Below are 21,776 nucleotides of genomic sequence, written 5' to 3' on the forward strand. Positions count from 1 at the left end.
TCAGGTGGGTGATCGCTCCTCGTTGCCCTGGACTAATCCTCCTCCCCAATAGCAGCAGAGGGGTGAAGTCTCTTGTAAAAGAGACGATCCCCCCAGGCCAAGGAAAAGGGTACCAGGGCACCTCCTGACCAAGAAACAAGGCAATACCCTAAAGCACTACACTTGATCTTAGCCAAAAGGCCGAGAAGCGATAACCCGAATGGGCCGGCCGTTGACCGAGCCTGCCTAATACTGCTGTTCACCCCTTGCAGCGATTGATTCAGCCTACTCCTAGGCAATTCCATGGGGCCCTGCAGGCTCACACACATTTACAGCTACTAAGCGGGAGGGAGGTGAATAAAGGCCGGAGAGGAAGCCAGACAGGATTTGCTTCTTTTGCTTGCACCACAATGCAGTGCTGAAAGAGGAGGAGGAATCTACATAAAAACGCCTTCCTGGCAACGCCCAAATGCCCTCCTGCCATGCAGATAAACACTGGCAGCGGCAGCAAGTGCATGCCCACAGCCACCCCTTGTTCCTTCACACCTTGTATCAGCTTTAATCCAATCCAGTCCGGTGCTGCCTGCTGAGCAGCACTGACCAACACTGCCTGGGCCCAGGCTTTTATCTCTGAGGCAGGCCCCATTATGATGTCAGAAAGCTGGCTCTGGAATCCTGAGGGCTCCACTATGACACGTGCAAAGTTCCGTCTGAACTTTATATAAGACGGTGCGGCTCAGTCAGTCACTCAGTGTTGCCTGAGAGGGCAACACTGCAACAGCCGGCCGCCAGGCTGTCTTTTTTTTGCACAGCTACTTGCCTCCAGGAGGCCACAAGAGGGAGACAAGGGACTGCAAAATGGAAAATAGGCATCCACCAACTTTACAGACAACTTCTCTTTGCTCCTACAACCTCCATCCTTGCACAGTTTGTTATTCTTCCAGGTAACATAGTAACAAATCCAAATTGCTGCTCTCTTTGTAGGCAAGCAAGGGTTTGTTGCAACTGCAATTCTTACTTCTTCTTGAAATGTAGGGACGACAGTACATTCCATCACATCCATCTAGTGTACACAGGTAGGTCCATTGTGGCGGGTAGGCGGCTGGCTGCTTTAATGGCTGTTTGCTGTTCCCCTACTCCACTCCACTCCACTATTTGACTGTGGTGCTGCATCAATCAGTGGCTGGCTCAGGTGCAGCTCTTTAACTTACCTAAAAGGGAGGGCGGAGAGAAGACAAGGAAGGTGAATGAGCTGTTCCAATGTGAAATGCCGGAAACACAGAAACACAGAAGACACACACACACACACACACACACACACACACACACACACACACACACACACACACACACAACAAGAGGTGGCAATGTATTAATTAATTGCATTTAATAAATGAGCTCATTATCACACATGACTGTACAAATGCATTGTCCAACAGGTGTTGAAATAATGGGATTAAAAGGGGAGATCCCATCAGAAAGACAAAAACAATAGCAAACACAAATAGCACTTTTGGAATCTGATTTTAGTCAACACATAAGGGAAGGGTGCACCGGTCCTGGAAATACTGCAATACCAGGTCAATGCGTGGAGTGGACAGAGCAAGCTCTATTTCCATCTCCCTGTTCGAAAAATCCATTTAATATATGGTCCCCAGATAGGGGACGTATCAGATATTAAACTGATAAGAACAGATACTACACTTGATCTTAGCCAAAAGGCCGAGAAGCGATAACCCGAATGGGCCGGCCGTTGACCGAGCCTGCCTAATACTGCTGTTCACCCCTTGCAGCGATTGATTCAGCCTACTCCTAGGCAATTCCATGGGGCCCTGCAGGCTCACACACATTTACAGCTACTAAGCGGGAGGGAGGTGAATAAAGGCCGGAGAGGAAGCCAGACAGGATTTGCTTCTTTTGCTTGCACCACAATGCAGTGCTGAAAGAGGAGGAGGAATCTACATAAAAACGCCTTCCTGGCAACGCCCAAATGCCCTCCTGCCATGCAGATAAACACTGGCAGCGGCAGCAAGTGCATGCCCACAGCCACCCCTTGTTCCTTCACACCTTGTATCAGCTTTAATCCAATCCAGTCCGGTGCTGCCTGCTGAGCAGCACTGACCAACACTGCCTGGGCCCAGGCTTTTATCTCTGAGGCAGGCCCCATTATGATGTCAGAAAGCTGGCTCTGGAATCCTGAGGGCTCCACTATGACACGTGCAAAGTTCCGTCTGAACTTTATATAAGACGGTGCGGCTCAGTCAGTCACTCAGTGTTGCCTGAGAGGGCAACACTGCAACAGCCGGCCGCCAGGCTGTCTTTTTTTTGCACAGCTACTTGCCTCCAGGAGGCCACAAGAGGGAGACAAGGGACTGCAAAATGGAAAATAGGCATCCACCAACTTTACAGACAACTTCTCTTTGCTCCTACAACCTCCATCCTTGCACAGTTTGTTATTCTTCCAGGTAACATAGTAACAAATCCAAATTGCTGCTCTCTTTGTAGGCAAGCAAGGGTTTGTTGCAACTGCAATTCTTACTTCTTCTTGAAATGTAGGGACGACAGTACATTCCATCACATCCATCTAGTGTACACAGGTAGGTCCATTGTGGCGGGTAGGCGGCTGGCTGCTTTAATGGCTGTTTGCTGTTCCCCTACTCCACTCCACTCCACTATTTGACTGTGGTGCTGCATCAATCAGTGGCTGGCTCAGGTGCAGCTCTTTAACTTACCTAAAAGGGAGGGCGGAGAGAAGACAAGGAAGGTGAATGAGCTGTTCCAATGTGAAATGCCGGAAACACAGAAACACAGAAGACACACACACACACACACACACACACACACACACACACACACACACACACACACACACACACAACAAGAGGTGGCAATGTATTAATTAATTGCATTTAATAAATGAGCTCATTATCACACATGACTGTACAAATGCATTGTCCAACAGGTGTTGAAATAATGGGATTAAAAGGGGAGATCCCATCAGAAAGACAAAAACAATAGCAAACACAAATAGCACTTTTGGAATCTGATTTTAGTCAACACATAAGGGAAGGGTGCACCGGTCCTGGAAATACTGCAATACCAGGTCAATGCGTGGAGTGGACAGAGCAAGCTCTATTTCCATCTCCCTGTTCGAAAAATCCATTTAATATATGGTCCCCAGATAGGGGACGTATCAGATATTAAACTGATAAGAACAGATACTACACTTGATCTTAGCCAAAAGGCCGAGAAGCGATAACCCGAATGGGCCGGCCGTTGACCGAGCCTGCCTAATACTGCTGTTCACCCCTTGCAGCGATTGATTCAGCCTACTCCTAGGCAATTCCATGGGGCCCTGCAGGCTCACACACATTTACAGCTACTAAGCGGGAGGGAGGTGAATAAAGGCCGGAGAGGAAGCCAGACAGGATTTGCTTCTTTTGCTTGCACCACAATGCAGTGCTGAAAGAGGAGGAGGAATCTACATAAAAACGCCTTCCTGGCAACGCCCAAATGCCCTCCTGCCATGCAGATAAACACTGGCAGCGGCAGCAAGTGCATGCCCACAGCCACCCCTTGTTCCTTCACACCTTGTATCAGCTTTAATCCAATCCAGTCCGGTGCTGCCTGCTGAGCAGCACTGACCAACACTGCCTGGGCCCAGGCTTTTATCTCTGAGGCAGGCCCCATTATGATGTCAGAAAGCTGGCTCTGGAATCCTGAGGGCTCCACTATGACACGTGCAAAGTTCCGTCTGAACTTTATATAAGACGGTGCGGCTCAGTCAGTCACTCAGTGTTGCCTGAGAGGGCAACACTGCAACAGCCGGCCGCCAGGCTGTCTTTTTTTTGCACAGCTACTTGCCTCCAGGAGGCCACAAGAGGGAGACAAGGGACTGCAAAATGGAAAATAGGCATCCACCAACTTTACAGACAACTTCTCTTTGCTCCTACAACCTCCATCCTTGCACAGTTTGTTATTCTTCCAGGTAACATAGTAACAAATCCAAATTGCTGCTCTCTTTGTAGGCAAGCAAGGGTTTGTTGCAACTGCAATTCTTACTTCTTCTTGAAATGTAGGGACGACAGTACATTCCATCACATCCATCTAGTGTACACAGGTAGGTCCATTGTGGCGGGTAGGCGGCTGGCTGCTTTAATGGCTGTTTGCTGTTCCCCTACTCCACTCCACTCCACTATTTGACTGTGGTGCTGCATCAATCAGTGGCTGGCTCAGGTGCAGCTCTTTAACTTACCTAAAAGGGAGGGCGGAGAGAAGACAAGGAAGGTGAATGAGCTGTTCCAATGTGAAATGCCGGAAACACAGAAACACAGAAGACACACACACACACACACACACACACACACACACACACACACACACACACACACAACAAGAGGTGGCAATGTATTAATTAATTGCATTTAATAAATGAGCTCATTATCACACATGACTGTACAAATGCATTGTCCAACAGGTGTTGAAATAATGGGATTAAAAGGGGAGATCCCATCAGAAAGACAAAAACAATAGCAAACACAAATAGCACTTTTGGAATCTGATTTTAGTCAACACATAAGGGAAGGGTGCACCGGTCCTGGAAATACTGCAATACCAGGTCAATGCGTGGAGTGGACAGAGCAAGCTCTATTTCCATCTCCCTGTTCGAAAAATCCATTTAATATATGGTCCCCAGATAGGGGACGTATCAGATATTAAACTGATAAGAACAGATTTTTTTTTTTTTTTTTTTTTTTTTTTTTTTTTTTTTTTTTCCACTCAGGTCTCAAGTCTAAAATCTTAAAACTCAAATCTTAAGACTTGGATCATCATAATGAAAAATGTATATATATATTTTTTTTTTTTTTTTTTTTTTTAATTTTCCTCTTTTAATATATTTATTGTACATACATATCCATTACACAAATACATCCATATCTGTTGCCATTTAAATCATGGCACCAAGCCTTTTTTTATCGCAAAAATAACAAGCATTTCTAAGTGTTCCTGCTTCAGGGTTTCACCATCCCATTCACTTTTAACCTCTTCCACCAACCAAGGTGGTATGCTAAATCTTTCCATAAAGCGGAAAAAATGTTTTGACAAATGTGATTCTATTCTTTCACGCAAATCCTCTATATCCGCCTTCTCCCGTAAAATCATAACCTCTCTCCTTATCTTCTCTCTTTCTTCACTTTCTTCTTTAGATATTTTAGCTTTCTCAATTTTTCTTTTTTCAGCCATTTTTTCTTTCCCCATATCTATATCTTTAACACTTTCTCCTCCACTATTCTCCATTTTTTTCGTTACTGAAGCAACCTCTTCAACATTCGGTTTACTTTTCTCCATACTCGTTCCGCTCTCTTGTTGCACTCCTCTTCCATGTCTCTTTGGACATATCCTGAAGACATGCCCACCCTCTCCACACATGTTACAAATCTTTTCCTCTTTGCAGTCTTGGTAGCTGTGGCCTTCCTGCAAACATTTCGTACAGACAGTCTTTTGACATTCTGCTGTATTGTGCCCATATTTTTTACAGTTCCTGCAGAAGATGTCCATCCCAGAAAAAAACAAATCTCCAGTTGTGTTTCCAATTTTAAAGCGTGCCGGCGGGATCACCAATTTCCCAGAAGTTTTGTCAAGTTTCAGTGAACAAAGAAATCTCCACTTACCGGTCCAAAAGCCAAACTCATTCAGGACTTTGCCTTTCTCCACAACTTTCCCACAATACTTCCCTAGGAATATGCTAATGTCCTCCTCTTCAACATATGGAGAGTACATTTTAACAGTCACAAGCCGTTGCCACTCAGAGAAGTGTGGCACCAGTACAATACCTTCCAGTCTTGAATCTCCACGTGTCTCATTAAAAATTCCCAAAAACTTCAAGTAAGTATCTTCGTTAATGAACGTGACGTCGTAGACACCTCTCCGTGGATAATCCATTACAGCCAGTATATCCTCCTTGCTCAGCCGAAACAGTCCCAGCAACAAATCTTTGCTCAGGAAACGCAGGTCTTTCTTGGTCCTTTCCAGTTCCGTCACCATAAAACGAACAGCGTTCCTGGTCTTCATATAATCCGGTACGGTCTCCATTCTGACGTCTTTCAAGGTAAACCTTCAACACCGAGGTGTCAGGTGGGTGATCGCTCCTCGTTGCCCTGGACTAATCCTCCTCCCCAATAGCAGCAGAGGGGTGAAGTCTCTTGTAAAAGAGACGATCCCCCCAGGCCAAGGAAAAGGGTACCAGGGCACCTCCTGACCAAGAAACAAGGCAATACCCTAAAGCACTACACTTGATCTTAGCCAAAAGGCCGAGAAGCGATAACCCGAATGGGCCGGCCGTTGACCGAGCCTGCCTAATACTGCTGTTCACCCCTTGCAGCGATTGATTCAGCCTACTCCTAGGCAATTCCATGGGGCCCTGCAGGCTCACACACATTTACAGCTACTAAGCGGGAGGGAGGTGAATAAAGGCCGGAGAGGAAGCCAGACAGGATTTGCTTCTTTTGCTTGCACCACAATGCAGTGCTGAAAGAGGAGGAGGAATCTACATAAAAACGCCTTCCTGGCAACGCCCAAATGCCCTCCTGCCATGCAGATAAACACTGGCAGCGGCAGCAAGTGCATGCCCACAGCCACCCCTTGTTCCTTCACACCTTGTATCAGCTTTAATCCAATCCAGTCCGGTGCTGCCTGCTGAGCAGCACTGACCAACACTGCCTGGGCCCAGGCTTTTATCTCTGAGGCAGGCCCCATTATGATGTCAGAAAGCTGGCTCTGGAATCCTGAGGGCTCCACTATGACACGTGCAAAGTTCCGTCTGAACTTTATATAAGACGGTGCGGCTCAGTCAGTCACTCAGTGTTGCCTGAGAGGGCAACACTGCAACAGCCGGCCGCCAGGCTGTCTTTTTTTTGCACAGCTACTTGCCTCCAGGAGGCCACAAGAGGGAGACAAGGGACTGCAAAATGGAAAATAGGCATCCACCAACTTTACAGACAACTTCTCTTTGCTCCTACAACCTCCATCCTTGCACAGTTTGTTATTCTTCCAGGTAACATAGTAACAAATCCAAATTGCTGCTCTCTTTGTAGGCAAGCAAGGGTTTGTTGCAACTGCAATTCTTACTTCTTCTTGAAATGTAGGGACGACAGTACATTCCATCACATCCATCTAGTGTACACAGGTAGGTCCATTGTGGCGGGTAGGCGGCTGGCTGCTTTAATGGCTGTTTGCTGTTCCCCTACTCCACTCCACTCCACTATTTGACTGTGGTGCTGCATCAATCAGTGGCTGGCTCAGGTGCAGCTCTTTAACTTACCTAAAAGGGAGGGCGGAGAGAAGACAAGGAAGGTGAATGAGCTGTTCCAATGTGAAATGCCGGAAACACAGAAACACAGAAGACACACACACACACACACACACACACACACACACACACACACACACACACACACAACAAGAGGTGGCAATGTATTAATTAATTGCATTTAATAAATGAGCTCATTATCACACATGACTGTACAAATGCATTGTCCAACAGGTGTTGAAATAATGGGATTAAAAGGGGAGATCCCATCAGAAAGACAAAAACAATAGCAAACACAAATAGCACTTTTGGAATCTGATTTTAGTCAACACATAAGGGAAGGGTGCACCGGTCCTGGAAATACTGCAATACCAGGTCAATGCGTGGAGTGGACAGAGCAAGCTCTATTTCCATCTCCCTGTTCGAAAAATCCATTTAATATATGGTCCCCAGATAGGGGACGTATCAGATATTAAACTGATAAGAACAGATTTTTTTTTTTTTTTATTGAAAGCCCGAGTCGTGCTTTCTATCACCCAAGTGCATAAAAAGTGCAGAGGTGCCACACAAAAAGTGCACAAGGATGCGGTCTATCGCAGCCCTTCTCTTAAAAGAGAGAGGCCCCGCATAACCATTCCCTGACCCTCCAAACCATAGGCCTAGAGGATCAAGGATCGATGGTCCCCCCTCGCCGGAGCTTAGGGAGACCCAAACACACTCCTAGGCTTCTACCTGGGCTGCCACCCCAGTGTCCACCTAGGAGCCTGCATCCTAGTTGCACCTCCCCTCCGAAGAAGGGAGGCCAGGTTGCAGGGGAAAAAGGAACCAGAAGGCCACACATTTTCCCCCTAGACCTCAGGAGGGTCCCAAAAGGGCACCGCATCCCAAAATCCTTGTGACAAACGTGACAAACACACAGTGAAAAACAAAATTAAATAAGTGGATGTGCGCTGTGATACAGCCTGGACATCCGCCAGGTATAAAAAAATTCCTCATCTCCCAGCCAGAAGGCCGGGAGAATAAAGGTGTGTGCTCATATAGCGTGAAAGAGAGTGCGTGCAAGTGTGCCTTCACTCAGTGGGATCCCACCCCCAGTGAGTTAGGGCACCCCAGGGTCACCAGCCCTGGGGCACATAGCAACTCGGGCTTCCAAACTACCCGGCCTAATGACCTCGATCCGGCGGTCGCCTGGTCACCTACAAATGGTACCTTTAAACCAAATGCGTACACCAGAGCGATGACCGTTGTGGTTCCCTGCCCTCACCTCGGCGTTCTGTCATCCCCCTACGATGGCCCACGTACCATCGGCAGGGATGATTACTAACCTCAGCTTGAGCAGGTACTACACTTGATCTTAGCCAAAAGGCCGAGAAGCGATAACCCGAATGGGCCGGCCGTTGACCGAGCCTGCCTAATACTGCTGTTCACCCCTTGCAGCGATTGATTCAGCCTACTCCTAGGCAATTCCATGGGGCCCTGCAGGCTCACACACATTTACAGCTACTAAGCGGGAGGGAGGTGAATAAAGGCCGGAGAGGAAGCCAGACAGGATTTGCTTCTTTTGCTTGCACCACAATGCAGTGCTGAAAGAGGAGGAGGAATCTACATAAAAACGCCTTCCTGGCAACGCCCAAATGCCCTCCTGCCATGCAGATAAACACTGGCAGCGGCAGCAAGTGCATGCCCACAGCCACCCCTTGTTCCTTCACACCTTGTATCAGCTTTAATCCAATCCAGTCCGGTGCTGCCTGCTGAGCAGCACTGACCAACACTGCCTGGGCCCAGGCTTTTATCTCTGAGGCAGGCCCCATTATGATGTCAGAAAGCTGGCTCTGGAATCCTGAGGGCTCCACTATGACACGTGCAAAGTTCCGTCTGAACTTTATATAAGACGGTGCGGCTCAGTCAGTCACTCAGTGTTGCCTGAGAGGGCAACACTGCAACAGCCGGCCGCCAGGCTGTCTTTTTTTTGCACAGCTACTTGCCTCCAGGAGGCCACAAGAGGGAGACAAGGGACTGCAAAATGGAAAATAGGCATCCACCAACTTTACAGACAACTTCTCTTTGCTCCTACAACCTCCATCCTTGCACAGTTTGTTATTCTTCCAGGTAACATAGTAACAAATCCAAATTGCTGCTCTCTTTGTAGGCAAGCAAGGGTTTGTTGCAACTGCAATTCTTACTTCTTCTTGAAATGTAGGGACGACAGTACATTCCATCACATCCATCTAGTGTACACAGGTAGGTCCATTGTGGCGGGTAGGCGGCTGGCTGCTTTAATGGCTGTTTGCTGTTCCCCTACTCCACTCCACTCCACTATTTGACTGTGGTGCTGCATCAATCAGTGGCTGGCTCAGGTGCAGCTCTTTAACTTACCTAAAAGGGAGGGCGGAGAGAAGACAAGGAAGGTGAATGAGCTGTTCCAATGTGAAATGCCGGAAACACAGAAACACAGAAGACACACACACACACACACACACACACACACACACACACACACACACACACACACACACAACAAGAGGTGGCAATGTATTAATTAATTGCATTTAATAAATGAGCTCATTATCACACATGACTGTACAAATGCATTGTCCAACAGGTGTTGAAATAATGGGATTAAAAGGGGAGATCCCATCAGAAAGACAAAAACAATAGCAAACACAAATAGCACTTTTGGAATCTGATTTTAGTCAACACATAAGGGAAGGGTGCACCGGTCCTGGAAATACTGCAATACCAGGTCAATGCGTGGAGTGGACAGAGCAAGCTCTATTTCCATCTCCCTGTTCGAAAAATCCATTTAATATATGGTCCCCAGATAGGGGACGTATCAGATATTAAACTGATAAGAACAGATTTTTTTTTTTTTTTTTTTTTTTTTTTTTCCACTCAGGTCTCAAGTCTAAAATCTTAAAACTCAAATCTTAAGACTTGGATCATCATAATGAAAAATGTATATATATATTTTTTTTTTTTTTTTTTTTTTTAATTTTCCTCTTTTAATATATTTATTGTACATACATATCCATTACACAAATACATCCATATCTGTTGCCATTTAAATCATGGCACCAAGCCTTTTTTTATCGCAAAAATAACAAGCATTTCTAAGTGTTCCTGCTTCAGGGTTTCACCATCCCATTCACTTTTAACCTCTTCCACCAACCAAGGTGGTATGCTAAATCTTTCCATAAAGCGGAAAAAATGTTTTGACAAATGTGATTCTATTCTTTCACGCAAATCCTCTATATCCGCCTTCTCCCGTAAAATCATAACCTCTCTCCTTATCTTCTCTCTTTCTTCACTTTCTTCTTTAGATATTTTAGCTTTCTCAATTTTTCTTTTTTCAGCCATTTTTTCTTTCCCCATATCTATATCTTTAACACTTTCTCCTCCACTATTCTCCATTTTTTTCGTTACTGAAGCAACCTCTTCAACATTCGGTTTACTTTTCTCCATACTCGTTCCGCTCTCTTGTTGCACTCCTCTTCCATGTCTCTTTGGACATATCCTGAAGACATGCCCACCCTCTCCACACATGTTACAAATCTTTTCCTCTTTGCAGTCTTGGTAGCTGTGGCCTTCCTGCAAACATTTCGTACAGACAGTCTTTTGACATTCTGCTGTATTGTGCCCATATTTTTTACAGTTCCTGCAGAAGATGTCCATCCCAGAAAAAAACAAATCTCCAGTTGTGTTTCCAATTTTAAAGCGTGCCGGCGGGATCACCAATTTCCCAGAAGTTTTGTCAAGTTTCAGTGAACAAAGAAATCTCCACTTACCGGTCCAAAAGCCAAACTCATTCAGGACTTTGCCTTTCTCCACAACTTTCCCACAATACTTCCCTAGGAATATGCTAATGTCCTCCTCTTCAACATATGGAGAGTACATTTTAACAGTCACAAGCCGTTGCCACTCAGAGAAGTGTGGCACCAGTACAATACCTTCCAGTCTTGAATCTCCACGTGTCTCATTAAAAATTCCCAAAAACTTCAAGTAAGTATCTTCGTTAATGAACGTGACGTCGTAGACACCTCTCCGTGGATAATCCATTACAGCCAGTATATCCTCCTTGCTCAGCCGAAACAGTCCCAGCAACAAATCTTTGCTCAGGAAACGCAGGTCTTTCTTGGTCCTTTCCAGTTCCGTCACCATAAAACGAACAGCGTTCCTGGTCTTCATATAATCCGGTACGGTCTCCATTCTGACGTCTTTCAAGGTAAACCTTCAACACCGAGGTGTCAGGTGGGTGATCGCTCCTCGTTGCCCTGGACTAATCCTCCTCCCCAATAGCAGCAGAGGGGTGAAGTCTCTTGTAAAAGAGACGATCCCCCCAGGCCAAGGAAAAGGGTACCAGGGCACCTCCTGACCAAGAAACAAGGCAATACCCTAAAGCACTACACTTGATCTTAGCCAAAAGGCCGAGAAGCGATAACCCGAATGGGCCGGCCGTTGACCGAGCCTGCCTAATACTGCTGTTCACCCCTTGCAGCGATTGATTCAGCCTACTCCTAGGCAATTCCATGGGGCCCTGCAGGCTCACACACATTTACAGCTACTAAGCGGGAGGGAGGTGAATAAAGGCCGGAGAGGAAGCCAGACAGGATTTGCTTCTTTTGCTTGCACCACAATGCAGTGCTGAAAGAGGAGGAGGAATCTACATAAAAACGCCTTCCTGGCAACGCCCAAATGCCCTCCTGCCATGCAGATAAACACTGGCAGCGGCAGCAAGTGCATGCCCACAGCCACCCCTTGTTCCTTCACACCTTGTATCAGCTTTAATCCAATCCAGTCCGGTGCTGCCTGCTGAGCAGCACTGACCAACACTGCCTGGGCCCAGGCTTTTATCTCTGAGGCAGGCCCCATTATGATGTCAGAAAGCTGGCTCTGGAATCCTGAGGGCTCCACTATGACACGTGCAAAGTTCCGTCTGAACTTTATATAAGACGGTGCGGCTCAGTCAGTCACTCAGTGTTGCCTGAGAGGGCAACACTGCAACAGCCGGCCGCCAGGCTGTCTTTTTTTTGCACAGCTACTTGCCTCCAGGAGGCCACAAGAGGGAGACAAGGGACTGCAAAATGGAAAATAGGCATCCACCAACTTTACAGACAACTTCTCTTTGCTCCTACAACCTCCATCCTTGCACAGTTTGTTATTCTTCCAGGTAACATAGTAACAAATCCAAATTGCTGCTCTCTTTGTAGGCAAGCAAGGGTTTGTTGCAACTGCAATTCTTACTTCTTCTTGAAATGTAGGGACGACAGTACATTCCATCACATCCATCTAGTGTACACAGGTAGGTCCATTGTGGCGGGTAGGCGGCTGGCTGCTTTAATGGCTGTTTGCTGTTCCCCTACTCCACTCCACTCCACTATTTGACTGTGGTGCTGCATCAATCAGTGGCTGGCTCAGGTGCAGCTCTTTAACTTACCTAAAAGGGAGGGCGGAGAGAAGACAAGGAAGGTGAATGAGCTGTTCCAATGTGAAATGCCGGAAACACAGAAACACAGAAGACACACACACACACACACACACACACACACACACACACACACACACACACACACAACAAGAGGTGGCAATGTATTAATTAATTGCATTTAATAAATGAGCTCATTATCACACATGACTGTACAAATGCATTGTCCAACAGGTGTTGAAATAATGGGATTAAAAGGGGAGATCCCATCAGAAAGACAAAAACAATAGCAAACACAAATAGCACTTTTGGAATCTGATTTTAGTCAACACATAAGGGAAGGGTGCACCGGTCCTGGAAATACTGCAATACCAGGTCAATGCGTGGAGTGGACAGAGCAAGCTCTATTTCCATCTCCCTGTTCGAAAAATCCATTTAATATATGGTCCCCAGATAGGGGACGTATCAGATATTAAACTGATAAGAACAGATTTTTTGATTGAAAAATGCTTTATTGACAATCAATCGTCATCATACAAACATTACTGCGACGCAGCGCGAGCCATGAAGCAGCAAATAATAAATAATAACAGTCGTCAAACATAACATGACAGTATAATACACAGTACAGGCTAGCCTATGCTATACATTACACCACATGCTACACTAACATTCTTGCATTCACTAAAGCCAAACAACAAAGCATTACAGACAAGTGATGGGATAGGGGAGTGGGTAGGAGGGGATAGGGAAGCGGGAAATCACAGGCCCGAAGCTTTATTGAAAGACAACACACAAGAAGGGAGAGTGGGGGGAAGGGGAGTATCAGTCCTCTTCCTCATCGACGTCCGGGCTGTCCCAGGTGGAATAGTCTCTGAGCAGGCTGTGGATCAGCCTGCGGCAGTCCTGGACGGACACACTCTCTCTCCGCAAAATCAGACGATTCCTGGCGAACCATATAGCGTCCTTAAAACAGTTCATAAGGCGCCAGGCTTCCTGGATTGCTCCATCCGTGGTATTCCCAGGAAATAGTCCATAAATTACCGAGCGGTACGACAGTCTGTTCCTGGGAACTGAGTCCTTGAGTTCGTGTTCCAAGGCTTTCAACAGACCCTGTGCAAAGGGGCACTGCCAGAAAATGTGCAAAGATGTTTCCTCCGTGAAGGGGCACCTGGGGCAGTACCGGGTCTTGCACAGGTTGCGGGCATGCATGAATGACCTAAGAGGCAGTCCTCCCTGGATGGCCATCCATGAAATGTCCTTGTGCCCGTTGGTCAACCTGCCAGATGACACGTTAGTCCAAACAGTCTCCAACGTGTCGGCATGAAGCCCTGGAACAAACTCCAGTGAGTCCTTTGCTCTGATGTGCTTGTGGATCGTCTTAGGTTTCCACAAGTCGGGCTTAAGACCCTCCAGTTGATGCTCCCTCACAAACCGGACGACATCTCCGTAGAACCAGGGAGCGTGCCAGTTGTAAGGGAAGGAGCTGTCCCACTTATCCCAGCCAAAACCTCGCCAGAGGGGAAGGAGGAAGTAGCGGGACATGGCCTTGCCCGCAGAGCCGTTTGCTGTCCTCAGAGTCCTACGAACACAGTCACATACAAAAGCGATCCGCAGCAGAGTGGGAATGTCGGGTATACCCTTCCCACCTTTGCGGGGCTCCTTGTACATAACAGTCCGCTTTACTCTGTCCATTTTCGAGCCCCAGATGAAGCGAAACACAGTCCTGGTAATGGCCCTCGAGACCGTTGCAAGAGGGGGCCATGCCTGTGCAGTGTATTGTAGCACAGGCAAGACTTCGTTACGCAGGACCATTGCTTTGCCCTCAATAGTGAGTTGTCTGAGGCTCCACAGTCCGATCCTTTGGTTGACTTTGGCCAAGCGTTCTTCCCACGACTTTAGGGCTGCACCTTCCTTACCGAACCAGACTCCCAGAATTTTGATGAAGTCCGGCTTGATAGTAAACGGGAAGGAGGCAGGAGAAGGCAGGTACCACTTTCCGAAGAGCATGGCTTCCGACTTCCCGCAGTTGACTTTTGCCCCTGAAGCGCGTCCGAACTCCTCACAGGTCTGGACGAGTGCAGTCACCGAACTCTGGTCAGCGCAGAAGACGGTCACGTCGTCCATGTACAGCGAGCATTTGACCTCGAAGTGTCCTGGACCTGGTGCGGTGATCCCTCTGATCTCTCCATTCTGCCGGATAGCCTCTGCGAAGAGCTCTATAACACAAACAAAAAGGAGAGGTGAAAGAGGACAGCCTTGTCTAACCCCCGACGATACAGGAAAGGGGTCAGTCTTCCAGCCGTTCACCAGCACCGAGCTGTAAATGTCGCAATACATCAGGTTAACATACAAACAGAACAACCTGCCAAGCCGCAGCCTACGCAGAGCCTTACCCATGAATTCGTGAGAGACCCGGTCAAAAGCCTTCTCCTGATCCAGACTGACCAGGGCCGCGTGTGTACGGCGGCTTTGCATGTAATGCACCGTGTCCCTCACCAGGGCAAGACTGTCGGCCACCCTACGGCCAGGAATGCCGCAGGTTTGGTCCGATCCGATGATCTGTCCGATGACAACCTTCAGTCTGTTGGTCAATACTTTGGCGAGGATCTTGTAGTCCACGTTCAGGAGAGAGATGGGACGCCAGTTTTTCAGGTCACATCTCTCCCCCTTCCGCTTATACAAGATCGTGATCATGCCTTCTCTCAAGGACGGTGGCATTCTACCCTCCACCACCATCTCCTCATAGAGCTCCAGCAGGTCCGGGCAGATCAAGTCCCCCAGCGCTACATAGAGCTCTGCTGGGAGACCATCACTGCCCGGGGTCCTGCCGGGTCTGAAGGATTTAGCGGCAGAGAGCAGTTCCTCCACCGTCAGGGGTACGTCCATAGCCTCCGTACCTGCAGGATCAAGATGATTAGTGATACCTGACAGGAATTTATCGGCGGCTTCGGGGTCAGTGGTTTTCCGGGAGTAGAGGCTTCGGTAGTAGTCTGTGACGACTCCCATCACCTCCTTCTTCCCAGAATGCATGTTTCCGGTCTCATCTCGGAGTTCCTTCAGGGGCGTGTGGCCGGCATGGAGTTTCCTGAAAAAGAACGAGTTACATTTCTCACCCTTCTCCAGGTTCTCCACCTTGGAACGAAAGACAATTCGCTTGGATTCCTCCTCAAAGTGCCTTTTCAGGCCCTTTTTGGCTTCCTCCAGCTCCTTCCTGACGTCCCAGCCGCATTGAAGGAGGTCTTGCAGGGATCGCAGCTGACGCTGCATCTCTCTGAAGTCTCTCTTCCTCTCACACGCCTGTTGACGACTTTTTGCCTGAAAGAAACAACGAAATTCAACTTTAACATATTCCCACCAGTCACAGGTTTTGTCAAAGAAAACTTTATCATTCCTCCAAACAATATAGGCGTCTCTAAGTTCCGCCAGTACCTCTTCTCTTTCCAGCAGGGCACAATTCAGCTTCCAGGAGCCAGGGCCGGGAGGAAAACCGTGGCCGATGGCACCCTGGAAGAGAATGGCCCTGTGGTCCGAGAAGAAGCAGGGGACCATGGAGTGCCCATGCTGCTTGACTGCCCGGGAGGTGAACACAAAGTCAATCCGAGAACGAAGTGAGCCATCGGGTCGGCTCCATGAATAGTTCACAGAGCCGATCCCCATGGAGCCCACAACGTCCTGCAAGGATGCTTCGGTTACCATCTCGATAAGCAGTTTGGAACTGACATCCAGCTTGATTGAAGTGCCGGAACTTCGTCCATCCTCTTCGATGGGGCAGTTGAAGTCCCCGGCCATCACCACTGCCCTAGTGGTGGCGAGCTGGGTCCGCAGGGTCTGGAATAGTTCCAGGCGCTCAGCCTTCATAGGGGGAGCGTACACGTTGATGAGCCTAATCGGCTCTCCCGCCCAGGAACCGTCTACGACCAACAAGCGGCCGCAGACGAGCTCCTGGACAGAGTCAACAGTAAATACGCTTCCCCTAATCAGGATGGCAACCCCTGCAGACTTACAGTCGCCCCCACCAGACCAGTAGGACGGGCCATGGGTCCACTGCCTGGCCAGATGATGGTATGACCTGGAAGAGGGGAGAGTACATTCCTGCAGCATAAATACATCACTCGACTGCTTGGAAAGAAAAGTTAGCACCATCTGACATCTAGTCCTATCTCTAACACTCCTCACATTGAGGCTAAAGATGTTAAGTTTAGCAGCCATGGGGGAGAATAAAGAAGGTTAGTGCAAGCGATACACCTCAGTTACCAGTCCGGTCGGGCGGATCCTCCTCTCTGGAGCCTGGCGGGTCCGGAAGATCCAGCAGGCCCTCTGACAAAAATTGTTCCAGGATTGTAGCCACCTGGATGTCTGTTGTGAAGTCGATGACCTCAGGTTCAGACACGAGTTCCTCCACCATCTGCTCCATTTCCTCCTGCTGCGCAAGGGAATCTTCGCAGATTTCCACGACTTGTCTCTTTGAGGACTCAGCAGCTGGGCTGTCCCTCACCTTTCTCTTCCTCTGGATGGCACCTGAGAAGACAAGAGGGGGAAAATCCTCCAGGGAGAGGACTCCAGCAGCTGGAGGGGAAGATGTTAGTGCTGCTGGAGCTGGGGAGAAGGGAGGCTGGGTTGGGAGAGGTGCAGGTGACAGGACCACTGAGATGGGTGGGTAGGAGAAGGTGAGAGCCTCAGTGGGGGTGACAGGGGTTGGGGACGGGGGGGTGGGGAGGGCCGGGCGAGGGAGGGTGGGAAGGGTAGGGCGAGGGAGGGCCGGGAGAGGGGGGGGAGGGACTGTCGTCTTCTTACCATCCTTCTTTTTCCCGGTCTTCTGTGCCGCTGGAGCTCTGGCTGGGGCGGGGTTCCCTCTGGCTGGAGCTTTCGCTGCTACAGTTGCCCAGGATCGATCCCTCTTCGGGCAGTCCTTGTAAGAGTGGGCTGCTTGTCCGCAGAGGTTGCACATTGTCCGTTTCGGGCAGTCTTTGGTCTCGTGTCCTGTTACCCGGCAGTTCTTGCAGGCGTCCTCCTTGCAGTCCTTCACCGAATGACCCTTCTTGCTGCATCTCCTGCAGATCTGCGGCATGTCCGGGTAATAGATGAGGCCGTAGGAGTTGCCCAGCGAGAATGACTGGGGCAGGTGCTGGAGGCCGTCTTCCGCGCTCGAATCCTTGTTCAGTCGGACGATTACCGACCACTTGCCAGTCCAGAAGCCGAGTCCGTTCAGGATGTGGGTGGGTTCCCTCACCACTGTGCAGAACCGCTTCAGGAGCGTGGTGATGTCTTTGCCGGGGGTGTGTGGGTTCCGCATTGAGACCGTCACCCGCCTTTCCTCTCTTTGGACAGGGCAGTTGCCCACAAAGCGAGAGAAAGGGGATTCAGGCCTCGCCGCTTTCACCATCTCCCAGTACCTTCTGCAGATGTTGATCGAAGCGAAGGTCACGAAGAACATCCCGGTCATGAAGGCCTGGATGCTGATGGTCTCCGGCTTAGCGAAGCCCTGATCCAGGAGCATCTTCTGGCAGAACACTTCTTCCGTCATGTCCGGCACTCTCCCGTCCACCTCCTTGAGCTTCAGGGCCACCGTCTGCTTCATCCAGGGCTCCAGGGTTGGAGCAGCCTGGTTCGGCTTCCTGGTGGCCTGTTGGCTTGAGGAGGCTTCAGGAGGAGATGTCCTGGCCTGGGCCGGCTCACCTGGTCCATCAGCCTTCTCCTTCTGGGTGGCAGGGTTGCTGGTTGAGGCCATGGCTTCTTCCAGGCTGTTCCTGTCGCTTGGGGAGGATCTTCGATAGCTCTTTCCCGAAGGGGGCGGAGCTATGCAAATCTTCTCCTTGCTGGCCGAGGTTCTTCCACGAAATTTCTTCCGCAGCGGTTCCTCGTCGAGCTTCTTCTTCTGCGGCCGAGCTTCTTCGAAGATCCCCTTCAGCAGCGGCTCTTCTCCGAAGTTCTCCTTCTTCTTCCCGGCAGCGATCTCCCGGAGCTTCTTCCCCGATGGCGGCTTCTCCCTTCTGGATCGTCGTCTTCGCTGGTTCTTCTCCGCAGTTCGTCGCCGGCTTCGTCTGGAACGCTCTTGGATCGCTAAGCTAGTGTTTATAGCCCCCAGTGGTTCTCCGAGCTATCTATCCTTACAAGGACTGATAAGAACAGATACTACACTTGATCTTAGCCAAAAGGCCGAGAAGCGATAACCCGAATGGGCCGGCCGTTGACCGAGCCTGCCTAATACTGCTGTTCACCCCTTGCAGCGATTGATTCAGCCTACTCCTAGGCAATTCCATGGGGCCCTGCAGGCTCACACACATTTACAGCTACTAAGCGGGAGGGAGGTGAATAAAGGCCGGAGAGGAAGCCAGACAGGATTTGCTTCTTTTGCTTGCACCACAATGCAGTGCTGAAAGAGGAGGAGGAATCTACATAAAAACGCCTTCCTGGCAACGCCCAAATGCCCTCCTGCCATGCAGATAAACACTGGCAGCGGCAGCAAGTGCATGCCCACAGCCACCCCTTGTTCCTTCACACCTTGTATCAGCTTTAATCCAATCCAGTCCGGTGCTGCCTGCTGAGCAGCACTGACCAACACTGCCTGGGCCCAGGCTTTTATCTCTGAGGCAGGCCCCATTATGATGTCAGAAAGCTGGCTCTGGAATCCTGAGGGCTCCACTATGACACGTGCAAAGTTCCGTCTGAACTTTATATAAGACGGTGCGGCTCAGTCAGTCACTCAGTGTTGCCTGAGAGGGCAACACTGCAACAGCCGGCCGCCAGGCTGTCTTTTTTTTGCACAGCTACTTGCCTCCAGGAGGCCACAAGAGGGAGACAAGGGACTGCAAAATGGAAAATAGGCATCCACCAACTTTACAGACAACTTCTCTTTGCTCCTACAACCTCCATCCTTGCACAGTTTGTTATTCTTCCAGGTAACATAGTAACAAATCCAAATTGCTGCTCTCTTTGTAGGCAAGCAAGGGTTTGTTGCAACTGCAATTCTTACTTCTTCTTGAAATGTAGGGACGACAGTACATTCCATCACATCCATCTAGTGTACACAGGTAGGTCCATTGTGGCGGGTAGGCGGCTGGCTGCTTTAATGGCTGTTTGCTGTTCCCCTACTCCACTCCACTCCACTATTTGACTGTGGTGCTGCATCAATCAGTGGCTGGCTCAGGTGCAGCTCTTTAACTTACCTAAAAGGGAGGGCGGAGAGAAGACAAGGAAGGTGAATGAGCTGTTCCAATGTGAAATGCCGGAAACACAGAAACACAGAAGACACACACACACACACACACACACACACACACACACACACACACACACACACACACACAACAAGAGGTGGCAATGTATTAATTAATTGCATTTAATAAATGAGCTCATTATCACACATGACTGTACAAATGCATTGTCCAACAGGTGTTGAAATAATGGGATTAAAAGGGGAGATCCCATCAGAAAGACAAAAACAATAGCAAACACAAATAGCACTTTTGGAATCTGATTTTAGTCAACACATAAGGGAAGGGTGCACCGGTCCTGGAAATACTGCAATACCAGGTCAATGCGTGGAGTGGACAGAGCAAGCTCTATTTCCATCTCCCTGTTCGAAAAATCCATTTAATATATGGTCCCCAGATAGGGGACGTATCAGATATTAAACTGATAAGAACAGATTTTTTTTTTTTTTTTTTTTTTTTTTTTTTTTTTTTTCCACTCAGGTCTCAAGTCTAAAATCTTAAAACTCAAATCTTAAGACTTGGATCATCATAATGAAAAATGTATATATATATTTTTTTTTTTTTTTTTTTTTTTAATTTTCCTCTTTTAATATATTTATTGTACATACATATCCATTACACAAATACATCCATATCTGTTGCCATTTAAATCATGGCACCAAGCCTTTTTTTATCGCAAAAATAACAAGCATTTCTAAGTGTTCCTGCTTCAGGGTTTCACCATCCCATTCACTTTTAACCTCTTCCACCAACCAAGGTGGTATGCTAAATCTTTCCATAAAGCGGAAAAAATGTTTTGACAAATGTGATTCTATTCTTTCACGCAAATCCTCTATATCCGCCTTCTCCCGTAAAATCATAACCTCTCTCCTTATCTTCTCTCTTTCTTCACTTTCTTCTTTAGATATTTTAGCTTTCTCAATTTTTCTTTTTTCAGCCATTTTTTCTTTCCCCATATCTATATCTTTAACACTTTCTCCTCCACTATTCTCCATTTTTTTCGTTACTGAAGCAACCTCTTCAACATTCGGTTTACTTTTCTCCATACTCGTTCCGCTCTCTTGTTGCACTCCTCTTCCATGTCTCTTTGGACATATCCTGAAGACATGCCCACCCTCTCCACACATGTTACAAATCTTTTCCTCTTTGCAGTCTTGGTAGCTGTGGCCTTCCTGCAAACATTTCGTACAGACAGTCTTTTGACATTCTGCTGTATTGTGCCCATATTTTTTACAGTTCCTGCAGAAGATGTCCATCCCAGAAAAAAACAAATCTCCAGTTGTGTTTCCAATTTTAAAGCGTGCCGGCGGGATCACCAATTTCCCAGAAGTTTTGTCAAGTTTCAGTGAACAAAGAAATCTCCACTTACCGGTCCAAAAGCCAAACTCATTCAGGACTTTGCCTTTCTCCACAACTTTCCCACAATACTTCCCTAGGAATATGCTAATGTCCTCCTCTTCAACATATGGAGAGTACATTTTAACAGTCACAAGCCGTTGCCACTCAGAGAAGTGTGGCACCAGTACAATACCTTCCAGTCTTGAATCTCCACGTGTCTCATTAAAAATTCCCAAAAACTTCAAGTAAGTATCTTCGTTAATGAACGTGACGTCGTAGACACCTCTCCGTGGATAATCCATTACAGCCAGTATATCCTCCTTGCTCAGCCGAAACAGTCCCAGCAACAAATCTTTGCTCAGGAAACGCAGGTCTTTCTTGGTCCTTTCCAGTTCCGTCACCATAAAACGAACAGCGTTCCTGGTCTTCATATAATCCGGTACGGTCTCCATTCTGACGTCTTTCAAGGTAAACCTTCAACACCGAGGTGTCAGGTGGGTGATCGCTCCTC

The 21,776-nt window shown here is 48.2% G+C and overlaps 3 non-coding genes and 9 pseudogenes across 3 annotated transcripts; all 12 read right to left on the reverse strand.

Moving 5' to 3' along the window:
- Positions 1-50: 50 nt before the first annotated feature.
- On the reverse strand, positions 51-192 carry LOC142654594 (U2 spliceosomal RNA; annotated as a pseudogene).
- Positions 193-1,522: 1,330 nt separating this feature from the next.
- Positions 1,523-1,713, reverse strand: LOC142653594 (U2 spliceosomal RNA). The gene has a single exon (XR_012848521.1). It is a non-coding gene; the product is annotated as a U2 spliceosomal RNA (small nuclear RNA).
- Positions 1,714-3,045: 1,332 nt separating this feature from the next.
- On the reverse strand, positions 3,046-3,236 carry LOC142653595 (U2 spliceosomal RNA). The gene has a single exon (XR_012848522.1). It is a non-coding gene; the product is annotated as a U2 spliceosomal RNA (small nuclear RNA).
- Positions 3,237-4,560: 1,324 nt separating this feature from the next.
- LOC142654339 (U2 spliceosomal RNA) lies at positions 4,561-4,782 on the reverse strand (annotated as a pseudogene).
- Positions 4,783-6,160: 1,378 nt separating this feature from the next.
- On the reverse strand, positions 6,161-6,302 carry LOC142654595 (U2 spliceosomal RNA; annotated as a pseudogene).
- Positions 6,303-7,626: 1,324 nt separating this feature from the next.
- On the reverse strand, positions 7,627-7,808 carry LOC142654227 (U2 spliceosomal RNA). Its single transcript, XR_012848940.1, has one exon. It is a non-coding gene; the product is annotated as a U2 spliceosomal RNA (small nuclear RNA).
- A 788-nt stretch (positions 7,809-8,596) lies between these two features.
- On the reverse strand, positions 8,597-8,666 carry LOC142654655 (U2 spliceosomal RNA; annotated as a pseudogene).
- Positions 8,667-9,994: 1,328 nt separating this feature from the next.
- LOC142654270 (U2 spliceosomal RNA) lies at positions 9,995-10,204 on the reverse strand (annotated as a pseudogene).
- A 1,378-nt stretch (positions 10,205-11,582) lies between these two features.
- LOC142654596 (U2 spliceosomal RNA) lies at positions 11,583-11,724 on the reverse strand (annotated as a pseudogene).
- A 1,324-nt stretch (positions 11,725-13,048) lies between these two features.
- On the reverse strand, positions 13,049-13,223 carry LOC142653791 (U2 spliceosomal RNA; annotated as a pseudogene).
- A 5,556-nt stretch (positions 13,224-18,779) lies between these two features.
- Positions 18,780-18,881, reverse strand: LOC142654540 (U2 spliceosomal RNA; annotated as a pseudogene).
- A 1,328-nt stretch (positions 18,882-20,209) lies between these two features.
- Positions 20,210-20,427, reverse strand: LOC142654312 (U2 spliceosomal RNA; annotated as a pseudogene).
- Positions 20,428-21,776: the final 1,349 nt, after the last annotated feature.

The sequence above is a fragment of the Rhinoderma darwinii genome, chromosome 5, assembly GCF_050947455.1.
Source record: "Rhinoderma darwinii isolate aRhiDar2 chromosome 5, aRhiDar2.hap1, whole genome shotgun sequence".
Lineage (NCBI taxonomy): Eukaryota > Metazoa > Chordata > Amphibia > Anura > Rhinodermatidae > Rhinoderma > Rhinoderma darwinii.